Source organism: Plecotus auritus (assembly GCF_963455305.1).
Source record: "Plecotus auritus genome assembly, chromosome: 3".
Classification (NCBI taxonomy): domain Eukaryota; kingdom Metazoa; phylum Chordata; class Mammalia; order Chiroptera; family Vespertilionidae; genus Plecotus; species Plecotus auritus.
In genome coordinates, this window is record NC_137772.1 from 177,903,983 (window position 1) to 177,915,561 (window position 11,579).

Below are 11,579 nucleotides of genomic sequence, written 5' to 3' on the forward strand. Positions count from 1 at the left end.
AAAAGGCAGAATTTTAATAGCTTTTTATTATCAGGTTAAGTCATGGAGTTACAAAGTAATTAGAAATTTTTGGAAAGGGTATTATTATTTTTTTTAAAAAGCACATTCAATACATAAATAATATCTAGTGTTTGTTAACTAAGCTTGTGTGTAGCATGGAAAACCTCTAAAAAAGGGGGGGGGTATTCAAAATCAGGCTGAGGTGGAGACATTGGCAATACTTAGAGTTGTCAGCCAGACTCCAGACAGGAAAACCAAATAGGTTTTTTGTGGGGGTGGGGTTGGTGTTACTCTACCTGAAATACTGTGTGATTACTCAACACAATAGATCTTCAAAGGAAATGAAAAATTAACACGATAAGGAGGTTCCTGCATTATTTGGACTATATGTCATATTTAGCAAATTCAGATAGTCTTAACACAAACAGCTTCCATCAGTTATGAAGATAATTAACCATATGGCCTTTTTTTTTTCTTCTGGATAACAATACAGAACTGATGAGCTATAAAAGATGTAGTTTTATGTCATAAGAATGCTAGTTTTTTTTTTCCATTTATGTTTATAAGCATTCACTGCCTGAGTCAATGTTAGGCTTGGTAATTAAAAACAATTTTATCACAGCAAAATGTACTTATTTCATTCTAAAGGAATAAACTGCATGAAGAGAAACAGCTTTTATTTTTGTTTGCAACTCATAAAATTGAGTTATTTTGCTGATTTGAAATGACAATAATTCATTTTAGGACCCTATCATCTTCTGAAAAAGCCACCCACTTCTTTTTTTTTAAAAATAAATCTTTATTCAGATTATTACAATTGTTTCTCCTTTTTCCCCCATAGCTCCACTCCACCCGGTTCCCACCCCACCTTCTGCCCTTACCTCTCCCCACTGTCCTCATCCATAGGTGTATGATATTTGTCCAGTCTCTTCCTGAACCCCCCCATACCCCTTTCCCCCTGAGAATTATCAGTCCACTCCCTTTCTATGCCCCTGATTCTATTATATTCACCAGATTATTCTGTTCCTCAGGTTTTTAATTCACTTGATTTTTAGGTTCACTTGTTGATAGATATGTATTTGTTGTTCATAATTTTTATCTTTACTTTTTTCTTCTTCCTCTTCTTTAAGAATACCTTTCAGCATTTCATATAATACTGGTTTGGTGGTGATGAACTCCTTCAGCTTTTTCTTATCTGTGAAGCTCTTTATCTGCCCTTCAATTCTGAATGATAGCTTTGCTGGGTAGAGTAATCTTGGTTGTAGGTTCTTGCTATTCATCACATTGAAAATTTCTTGCCACTCCCGTCTGGCCTGCATAGTTTCTGTTGAGAAATCAGCTGACAATCGTATGGATGCTCCCTTGTAGGTAATTAACTGTTTTTCTCTTGCTGCTTTTAAGATTCTCTGTTTGTCTTTTGCTCTTGGCATTTTAATTATGATGTGTCTTGGTGTGGTCCTCTTTGGATTCCTTTTGTTTGGGGTTCTGTGCGCTTCCTGGACTTGTAAGTCTATTTCTTTCACCAGGTGGGGGAAGTTTTCGGTCATTATTTCTTCAAATAGGTTTTCAGTATCTTGCTCTCTCTCTTCTTCTGGCACCCCCTTAATTCTGATGTTGGTACGCTTGAAGTTGTCCCAGAGTCTTCTTACACTATCTTCAACTTTTTGGATTTTTTTTTTTGCTTTTTGCTTTTTCGGTTGAGTGTTTTTTGCTTCTTTGTATTTCAATTCTTTGACTTGATTTTTGTGTTCCTCTAGTCTGTTTTTGGGTGTCTGTATAATATTTTTTATTTCAGTCAGTGTATGTTTAATTTCTAGTTGGTCCTTTTTTCATATCTTCGAGGGTCTCGTTATATTTATCGGCCTTTTCTAGGATATTCTTGAAAAGCCTTATAACCGTGGTTTTGAATTCTATATCCAGTCATTTGTTTTCCTCCATTTCTTTCGTTTGTGATCTGATTCTTTGACGCCGCATTTTCACTGCTTCCCTGAGTTGGTAAGGTAGATTTGTGTGCTAGGTTTCCAATATGGCCCAGTGGGTCTGCTTCCCCAGGTAACCTGAGGTGGACACTCTTGATGCACCCCTTTGTGGACTGTGTGTACAGCCTTGTTGTAGTTAAGTCTTGATTGTTGTTGGTATCACTGGGAGGAATTGACCTCCAGGCCAGTTGGCTGTGAGGATCAGCTGTGTCTATGCTGGGAGAAGTTCAGTGCTGGAGACAGCCTTATAGGATTAGACTTGCCAAATTGCAAAAGCCTCTGTGCTCAGCTTGGATGGGGTGGAGTCTCAGGGCGGAGCAGACAGTCTTGGCTTCCAGTCAGCCTTGCCCTTGCGCGCGCGCGCCTCCAGACCTCTGCCTTCCCTGGCTCCCGAGTCTCCGCCTGAGAGTCCAGATTCCCCCCACAAGAGCGTGGGTCTCCAGGGGCTCACCTGGAACTGGGGTTCAGTGCAGTCAGAACTGGGGCTCAGTGCAGTCAGGAGCTTCTGACTCCTTTCCACTAGGGAAAGCCTGTGGCAACCTCCGCAGCCTTTGTGCGCACTGGCACGCGCGTGCCTCCAGTCCTCTGCCTTCCCCAGCTCCCAAGTCTCCGCCCGAGAGTCTAGATTCCCCCCCGCCCCCCGCCCTAAGAGCATGGGTCCCCAGGGGCTCACCTGGAACTGGGGTTCAGTGCTGTCAGAACTGGGGTTCAGTGCAGTCAGGAGCTTCCGACTCCCTTCTGCTAGGGAAAGCCTGTGGCAACCTCCGCAGCCTTTGTGCACACTGGCATGCGCGCCTCCAGATCCCTGCCTGCCTGCCGGGGCTCCCCCGGGTCTCCCCCGGGTCTCCGAGTCTCGGGTGCCTTTCTCTCTACCTGACAGTCCAGACTCCCCCTGTATGAGCCTGGGCCCACAGGGTTTTGTCCGGGACTGGGGTTCAGTGCAGTCAGAACTGGGGTTCAGTGCAGTCGGGGGCTTCCTTCCCCCTTCCGCCAGAGAAAGTCAGCCAGGCTCTCAGCTGCCCTTCCTCTCTGCGCGCACAAAGACCCTTTGTCGTACCTCCAATTCTCTGTGAGCTTTTCTCTTTCCTTCTAGTTGTAGAATTTTCACTCAGCCAGCTTTCCTGTGGTTCTGGATGGTGTCCATTCTGTCTTTTAATTGTAGTTTTGAAATTGTTGTGCGAGGCAGCAGTTTAGGTGCTTACCTCTGCCGCCATCTTGGTTTTTCGCCACCCACTTCTTAAATGTGTAAAAGTTATAGCACGTCCCATCCCAGACTTGGACAGAGCAAAATAATGCAAGCAACTGACTGCTTATCTCAAACAAAAGATAACTAAAGTGTTGGGATCAAACCATGGAGAAGGGAGCATATCCAGATGAAAGGAGACTTTTTATTTAAAGACAAAATTTCTCAACTGGCCCTCTGGCATAGGCAGTTTCTACTTTCACACTCATCAACCTGTATATGATCTCCTAACTTTAAGTTTTTCTTCTTCAAGGGCTGATTTGGATTGACTTGTTGAGAATGATGTCCATATGAGAAAGAGATGTCTGTGGTTACATGTAAAACTATGTGATAGGTTTGCAGAAGTTACAGATAAAGACAGTAGTTATGATCCATCTATTTGAAGGTTAAGCTAGCTTTACTGTGTACTCTGAAGTCTTTCTCAACGGCATTAACACAGGCAGCTGTTCTCAGGTACAATCCTAGGTTATACCTTATGGCTGTGCGATTGATTTGCCTGGCAGAAAACTCCATAGCGTAAGCTAAGCCAGATGCACAATGTTTCTCTTTGATGCACTTGGTAATATTTTAGAATCCTGCTGTGGGTACAATGGGAATAGTTCCATAGCGCTTTCCAAATTTTCTTTCTAAACTCTTTTGAACATACATGAGCAAGTGGTAGTTATAATCTTTCATATTTGAAGGCCAAACAGCCATAGCAGACATGATTTATATTCTTCAGCCACTCAAAGTAAGATACTGTCACTCCTTCAGCATTCAAGCAGAGATCAGGAATAACCATAATGTTCCTTTCCAGAAAAATCTTAACAGCTTTTGGAGTTGTTGGTCCATTGGTGGCTTTGGCAATGACCTTGGCTTGGACTCTGGATGCACTGGATTTAGTCAACTGCTTCTCATTGGCAGCAGGGATCAGTATGCCTGCTTCCAAGATGTTTCCTTTGTAGAGCTTTGCTTTGAGAAAGCCCAGGATCTATCTGTGTTGCAACTTGAAGTCTTCTAGTTGTTTTTTTTTTTTTCAGGCCAATGCCATCTAAATTCCCTGTGTTCCCCGATTTACCAACACCAACATATTTAGCACCAATACAATGCAAAATATCTCAGACTGCAGCCCACATTGCTAAATTCCTAAATAACAAATGTTTTCTCTCCAACCCGGAAGCCATTCCTTAAATGCTTATGTAAGAAGCTTCACTGAGGAAGTTTTCAATCCCTTGGAAACGGCCAATGGTGGAGCTACAACTGTGGATAACGAGTTGACTGCTGGGTTTACCAGTAATGCGGACACGTGCATTCATATCAAAGTGCCCTATGGTGCTGACATAGGTGTCAGCAATCCCGGACAGCTCCCGCTCACCTGGGGAAGTCGCATCAATGCCAAGACCAATAAAGCCCCTTGTTTGCAAGTTCCATGTAGACCCTCCTTGTGATCCTTTCCAGTTCATTATCATAGTTCTTGGGATTGATCTAAACTCCAGCTTTAGCACCCCTGACGGGCACATCAACCACAGCGCATTTACGCGTCATCAGAGAAGTCAGACTTTTACTTCATCTACACTCACATCTTTGCTGTAAGAGACACCTCCCTCGCAGGGCGTGCAGTGCTGGCTGCGCTGGGTTCCCGCGCCCTTAATGACCGCCCAGGAGCCCTTGTTGAGCTGGATGGGGAAGGGCAGGTTCAGCACGTGGTCCCCATGCACCAGGTCCTGCTTGTACTCCTCGCTCTCCCGGGTCTTGACGTGTTCCGTCAGCTTGTCCTCCAGTACGCTGGCGCCGGGGTGGAAGAAGCCCTCCACCTTCTTGAAGTTTGGGCCATCCTCGCGGTCCGCTGCGGCCTTGCTGTACCTACAGTCGCCTCGCGGGCTGTGGAACGGGGCGGCAGCGGCGTTTCCCCAGACGGACGCGTGGGGGCGCCTCGAGGGAGGCGCGCTCTCGGAGGCCCTGGGCCCGGCTGCCTTCCAATGGCAGGCGGTCTTGGCTGCCCTCTTCCCTCTGCCGCTGGCTACTTGGCCGCCTGGCCCGGAGGAGCCGGCTGCGGCCCTGGGACCCTGCGGCCCTGGGAATGCGGGCGGACCAGCCCCCAGCGCGCGCCGCCCCTCGGTCCAGTCCACCTGCCCTGTGGAGGCTGGCAAAGGAGCTCTCCCTTCATTTTTGAGGTACTTTTTCTTCCGATTTAAGGTACATTTTGGGGTATAGAATTCTAGTTTGCCTTTATTTTCTTTCATTATTTTCAAATATCAACCCACTGTCTTAAGGCTTCTGTCTTTCTGTTGGGAAACCAATTTTCAGTCTAATGGTTGTTCCTTCCACGGCAGGCTCACCCCCCACTTATTTCCCAGGTAAAAAGCACAAATGGAGGCCCCTGACCCAAGGCCCTTTCTTGTCCCATCATTGGGTTGGTTCTTCATGAACTCGGAGGGTCTTTGTGTGCTTAAAAGAATTCATCCCACACAGTCAAGCTCCATGCGGGCTCCTCAGGCCTGGTGTGCACACTTCTGAGACCTGCAGGTGGACCCGATGCTGTTTGGGCAGGGAATTTTAGGGTCCAAATATTTGGAGTCTGATTTATGGAGCGTGCTGGCTGTGGGTGGTGTATCAGCTGGATTCTGCAGGACTGGCACCCTGTGAAGAATGTCAGCCAACAGGAAGCCCTAAAACACAAACCCAGACAGAGAGCACATTTGCCTGTGTCTAAAGGTGGTACTGTTTAAAGGTGTCCAGTTAAAAACATCCAAACCTGTAGAGAATTGTTAGTATGAGTTTATCTGAGCCAATCTGATAACAATTGCTGGGAAGCAAAATCTCAACGGATTGAGAAAATGCTCTGGAGAATGGAAGTTTTGCACTTTATTTTATAATCAAAGGGGAAGATATAAAAGGTTACATGAAATCCACTAGTGGTAAATTAGGGAGGTGAGAGAAAGCAAAGTGGCAAAATTTCTGAGATTGGATAAAAAGTAAAACAGATGGACATACACTTCTTTATAGGATAGTTAACATTTATAGCACATAGAGATGGCATGCCGGAGAACAAGATAATAATGAGGGGTTCCTGGCTTTTGTTCCGGTGGGAGAATGTGCTCTGAGGGGTCTGGATAAAAGGGGGTTACTGACATTCCAAAGGTATGTTACTGTAGATGCAAAAAGACAATAGACAGGTAAAGACTGACCATTGTCAAAGAAGATACCAGCCTAGGATATGATTACCCACTACGCACTTTTAGTTAGGAAGTTTTAATTTCAGACCATCCCACGTGGTTACTTTAGTAGGTTTCTGAATTTGTAAGGCTTGCTGTGCAGGCCTCTGCGGAGCTTGTCAGGTTTAGTACGTGGCCCCCTTTTCATTCACAAAGCTAATTTGTCTTTTGTCTTAGGCTATTTTAAACGTTTTCTCTTTGTTTTTCGGTAGTTTATTATGAAGTGCCTAGCTGTGGTTTCTTTACGTTTATCCTGATGGAGGTTCATAGAAGTTATTGAGGTACTCTCTCTATTCTTCCAGCCCACTCTTAAAGCTTTGTGATGTGCAGAATCTGGAAAGTGTATCTCTCCTTTGACAACCGAATCTTCTTAGGTTCTGTCACGAAAGGGAGACTATTTGTTGTTTCTGTTAGCATCACACCAGCAATAGTTGGGGTTCTGCTTTCCAGTTTTTTCTCAGCACTCCCAGAACTAGTCTTCTCTTGCCCTCTCAGATAAAGCAGCAGCAAGAAAGCTGCCCCTCCCAGTTCTATAAGCCCCGACTCTGAGCTCCCGAGATAGCAGCACAGATGGGTAGCACCCCTCTTCAGAGATCTGACACTCAGTTCTTGGAGAATCTCCTGCAGGCTTTTAGTTGCTGATGCTCCAATCCCTTCTCTTTGTCCCCCTAGTCCTAAACTATTTCCTGTACTTACTATCTCAGCATGCCCCACACTGGGGATCGAGCTCCCGCAATCCGCAATCCGGGCGCAACCCAGGCATGTGCCCTGACTGGGAATCGAACCATGATCTCCTGGTTTATAGGCTGATGCTGAACCACTGAGTCATACCAGCTGGGTTTATGTTCATTTGTTTAGAAAGAAGTTTAAAACTACCTTTCCCCCTCATGTAATATGTACATTTATATGTGCAAAAGTTACCACCTTTGACAAATAATTCTAAATAGTCCTTTCTTATAGGAAATATTTTTGGACTAGGTGGCTTTTTCACAGTCTGGGGAATAGATATGTTGGAATTGTAGACTGAGAGACTATCTAGATCACAGGATATTAGAAATAAAAGGAGCCTTCATCATTTTCCTGTTGTGCCTCCTTTACAGGGGAGGAAACTGAGGCCCACAAAGCAGAAAAACTTGAGCAAAGCCAATATGGGTTTGTGATCTTATAATTGGGGGTGAGGAACAAACTTCACGCTACCCTCAAGGTTCTTCTGTCTGATCTAATAATCAAATAGACATGAGACAGATTAGCAAGAGAACATAACCAAATTTAATACATACATATGTATGGGAAACACTCATACATGAGAGAGTCAGAGACCCCACATGCAAGAGAGGTTCATACATATAAAGAGAACATAGGTATGTAAGACATCATGAGCTTCAAAATGTCATTGCAGGATGATAGGAAGAGCAGACCATTAGTAAATAAAAATTTGCCCTACCCCATAAATAGATCAAAAGAAATGATCTCTGATAATCTCTTATGGCCAAGACCTCTAATTCACATAGGTAGTTAAGGGGAAGTTTCTTTTGAGCCTATGGCTAAAGTTCCTTTTAGCTCAAAATGATCTGCATATCACAGAGGGACATCTTGTAGTGACTCATTCTGGACCCCCACATAATCCAGACCTTCTAATATACAGTGCTGTTCATTGAACAAAATGCAATACCATATCTGGACATTCTATCCCTACATTCCACTACCCAGTAAGAGCTGATAGGGCAAATATCTTTCACATCACATTTATTTTATCAGTTGTTTGCTGGTTTCCTTGCTTGGCAATTTTGATGTGCTTGGGACTCATTTGATTTCCAAGTTCCCAGTTATGCCATAGACCCTGGCATTTCTGCCCATGAGTCTCACCCCCTCTTCTGAGTTAGTGATGATGTCTGCATAATAACTTCTATTTTTCAAGCACCAAAGCTGTGCCCTAGATGTCACAGTCTCATGGGTGGGAATAAAAGAAATTTAGTTTACTAGGCAGTGAAAGGATAAGCAGTCTTTATGGTGATGCTTCTACCTTCATGACCCTATCCCAACACAAACTAAGGGAGGAGATCCACTGATTGCATACCATCTTCTGTGGTTTTTTTTTGTGTTTTTTTTTCTATGTAGTGTTCACTCTTTGGTATCTTACACTTGCTATGTTGTACTGAAGATAAAGGAAGCTTTTTGCCTTAATTTCTGAACCAAAACAATTTTGAGTGATGATGAGATTTTGTGAGTGTATGTGTTCTTTCTGAAAGATGTAGACTGGTTGCAAAAAATTGGAACATTTCATGCATTTTGCTAATATATGGGGAAACTGGGATAAAATATTTGAAAAGGACTATTCAAGAAAATATACACTCACTATACTTAGACAATACATGCAGATGAGCCCAATTTTCTCTATCACCCATTACTCAGGCTGTGCCTTAAAAAGAATTCCCAATAAGCCCTAGTTAGGTCCAGATAAGAGCATTGTCTATGTTACACGTGAACATATGTGATAGTCTTCTCCATATGGGATTGGATGTCAGATGAAAGTGTAGGGGAGTTGAAAAGATGAAAGAAATAGCGCATCACTTAAGCAGTGCCTCTGAGGGCAGCACATTCAAGTACTGTATTAATGAAAATTCTGACAATGGAGTTTATTATGAACCTATTGTGTTTGACTCTTGATTCTGAATTAAGCCCCAGAGGTAATGTAAGTTTACAGAACACTTTCCAGAAGGGAATAATGGCCACACATTTCTTAGTATGTTTTTAAAATTTCTACCTTTTCATCTTTCTATCCCATAATTGTCTCTCTTTGATTCCTGAATGTTCCTCCCTATACAGAACTATCCACAGCTGGCACTCTCGTTTGGCTCTTTGCCTTGATCCCAGAGACCTAACAATCCTAGCTTGGCCCTGCCCTCATTCTTCCATCTTTTCACTCCTTGTATTGGATCCTGCCTGCTTGGTGGGGTGCTGTTCTACCAAGTTGGAGTGAAGATCCATGGAGCCTGGGTTCCTGACTACAGTAGGTTGGGCAGAGTGGAGCTCAGGGGACAGGTCATCTGGGTGAAACACCTGGCAGAAGCCAAGGAGGTCTTCTTCCTTGATTGTATGATTAGGGTCCAGGGTAGCAAGCTGGTTAATCAGAGTGCTGGCTTTTCAGGTTGTGGGCCTGGACCCCTGATGGCTGTTCTTCAGTGCTGGGCAGTAAAATTCTCAAATTTTGGGATGTCCAGGAATCTGGAGGCCTGATGCTTCTGTACCAAATAAGAGGAGGTTTTGAGTGTATGAAGGAGAGAGATCCCACCACTGGGGCTCCACTCCCTTGCCTCCACTGTCCTTAGGGATCTTGTTATCACTCTCTACCTGGAATGGCATTACTGGCTCTGGGAGCTCCAATTCCCTGATAATCTTGTGGCGCAAAGGAAAGAGCTCTTGCTGGGTGTTAGGAAACATAGTGTTACTACTTTTCAGAGGCTGTGTTTTCATTAGGAAAGTCAGGAAAATTTCTAATGCTTGCCTCAGAGGAATATTAAAATTAAGTAAAAGCATAAATCTAATATGGTTTAACCAATCAAAAGTGTTCCTCATATGTAAAGGTTTACAGTAATTACATTTAAAGTTTATGTAAATATGACGTTATCTGTCAGTTATTCTTTTGATGGTTTCAACACTGATTAATTTAAAGTATAAAGGTTTATCTCTTTAAGAGGAATGGATTTTATTTCAGTAGGGCCAACTCTCTAAGATAGGATCAAATTTGGTTCCAACAGGGGTCTAGGGAGTTCACCTTCTCCATTTCCTGGTTCAGGCGGGACCATTCCTGAAACACATCAAAGTGATTTTTTAAAAACTGTTTCCAAAGTCCTCTGCAGAACGTGGTGTTTCTGTCTTTCTGGACTACCCAGACCTCTGTTTCTCAATAGTCACTGATGGGAAAGTCATTTCTATAGTCTAAGTTAAATCTTTAGTGTTGTAGCCTGATCTTCTTTTAGTCTTTTTTCTTATGGTAAATAAATGGACATCTCCTAATGTTGGGGCACTGGACTCTCATTTTATTGATTTTCTCCTTCTAAGTCCTTTTACTTCTAAGTCCCTGATGTTTAACTCCATTTTCATGGCTTTTCTTTTCTTATCCATCATTCTTTATTCCATTATTCTCTGACTTGAATGAAGAGGATCTCCCAGTATTTACTATGGTGAAGTCCAGGACTGATTTGGCGATTCCAGGGATTTTTGTTGGGGATGAGGCTGGAGGAGGAAGCCCTGGCTCTGTAGTTCATTAGTTAGGAGTGATGGAAGGCCAACTCCTTTCCCTTTAGAAGAGATATATATTGGAAGTATAAGCTTCTGAAGGCTCAAGACCCAGATATATTCCTAGCCATTACACCCATTTCTAGGAGGATGCTATCTCCCTCAGGGACTATCATAGAAAGGCCACTTACCCAATCCTGGATGCAGGTGACATTAAGCAGTGACTCATCCCTGAGGTAGATACAGAAAGGAGTCATTCTGTTACAAGGGTCAGGAAGTATCTCCCTAAAAGTCCAAGAGTCCTGCTCACATCCTTACTTTGGAGTATAGCCAGTCAAGGTGGGAGAGGCCAGAACTTATGGGGAAGCTAAAGATCTACAGGCAGTTGCAGAATATGGCACCAGATATCTGGTCACTTGCAAAGCATAGTGAATCATGGCCACCAGACCTGTTTAACCAGTGCTGGGCATTACGAGTTTGTCAAATGCCTCTGTACTGGGCCATTGCCACTGGAGCAGGTCCTTGGCTTCTTACTTGTCTCCTTTTCTTTTTCATGGAAAATTGATATGAGACTTGAATTCTCATTTTATCCTGAATTTCTCCCTCACCCATCACTTTAGGCAGCAGAAAGCAACAGCAGCAGTTAGGATCCTAAATCTAACTTCGTCATTGGTCCTTGGTCAATAGGCAGGTGTTCCCAGGGCCCTACAGTGACCTCTTTGGAAGTCAGCCTTCCTTGAATAAGGGAGAGCATTCTTCAAGCTGAGGTAAGCTTGGCTCTTTTGACTTGTTGATCCTTAGGGATCAGCATCCAAGCAAAGTTTTCTCTGTATTTCATGAAGGATTCTGCTTGGCCATTTCCTTTATCACTCTTGAGTGGAGTGAAGGTGATTGACCAGGTTTGGAGAAAGATCAGAGTGGGTT

General features: G+C 43.6%; 1 pseudogene across 1 annotated transcript; it reads right to left on the bottom strand.

The window, feature by feature from the left end:
* Positions 1 to 3,597: 3,597 nt before the first annotated feature.
* Positions 3,598 to 5,444, bottom strand: LOC308244262 (glutamate dehydrogenase 1, mitochondrial-like; annotated as a pseudogene). The gene is made up of 2 exons: positions 4,782 to 5,444; positions 3,598 to 4,192 (listed from the first exon to the last, which is right to left on the bottom strand). The product of its transcript is annotated as a glutamate dehydrogenase 1, mitochondrial-like (transcript).
* Between the last annotated feature and the right edge of the window lie 6,135 nt (positions 5,445 to 11,579).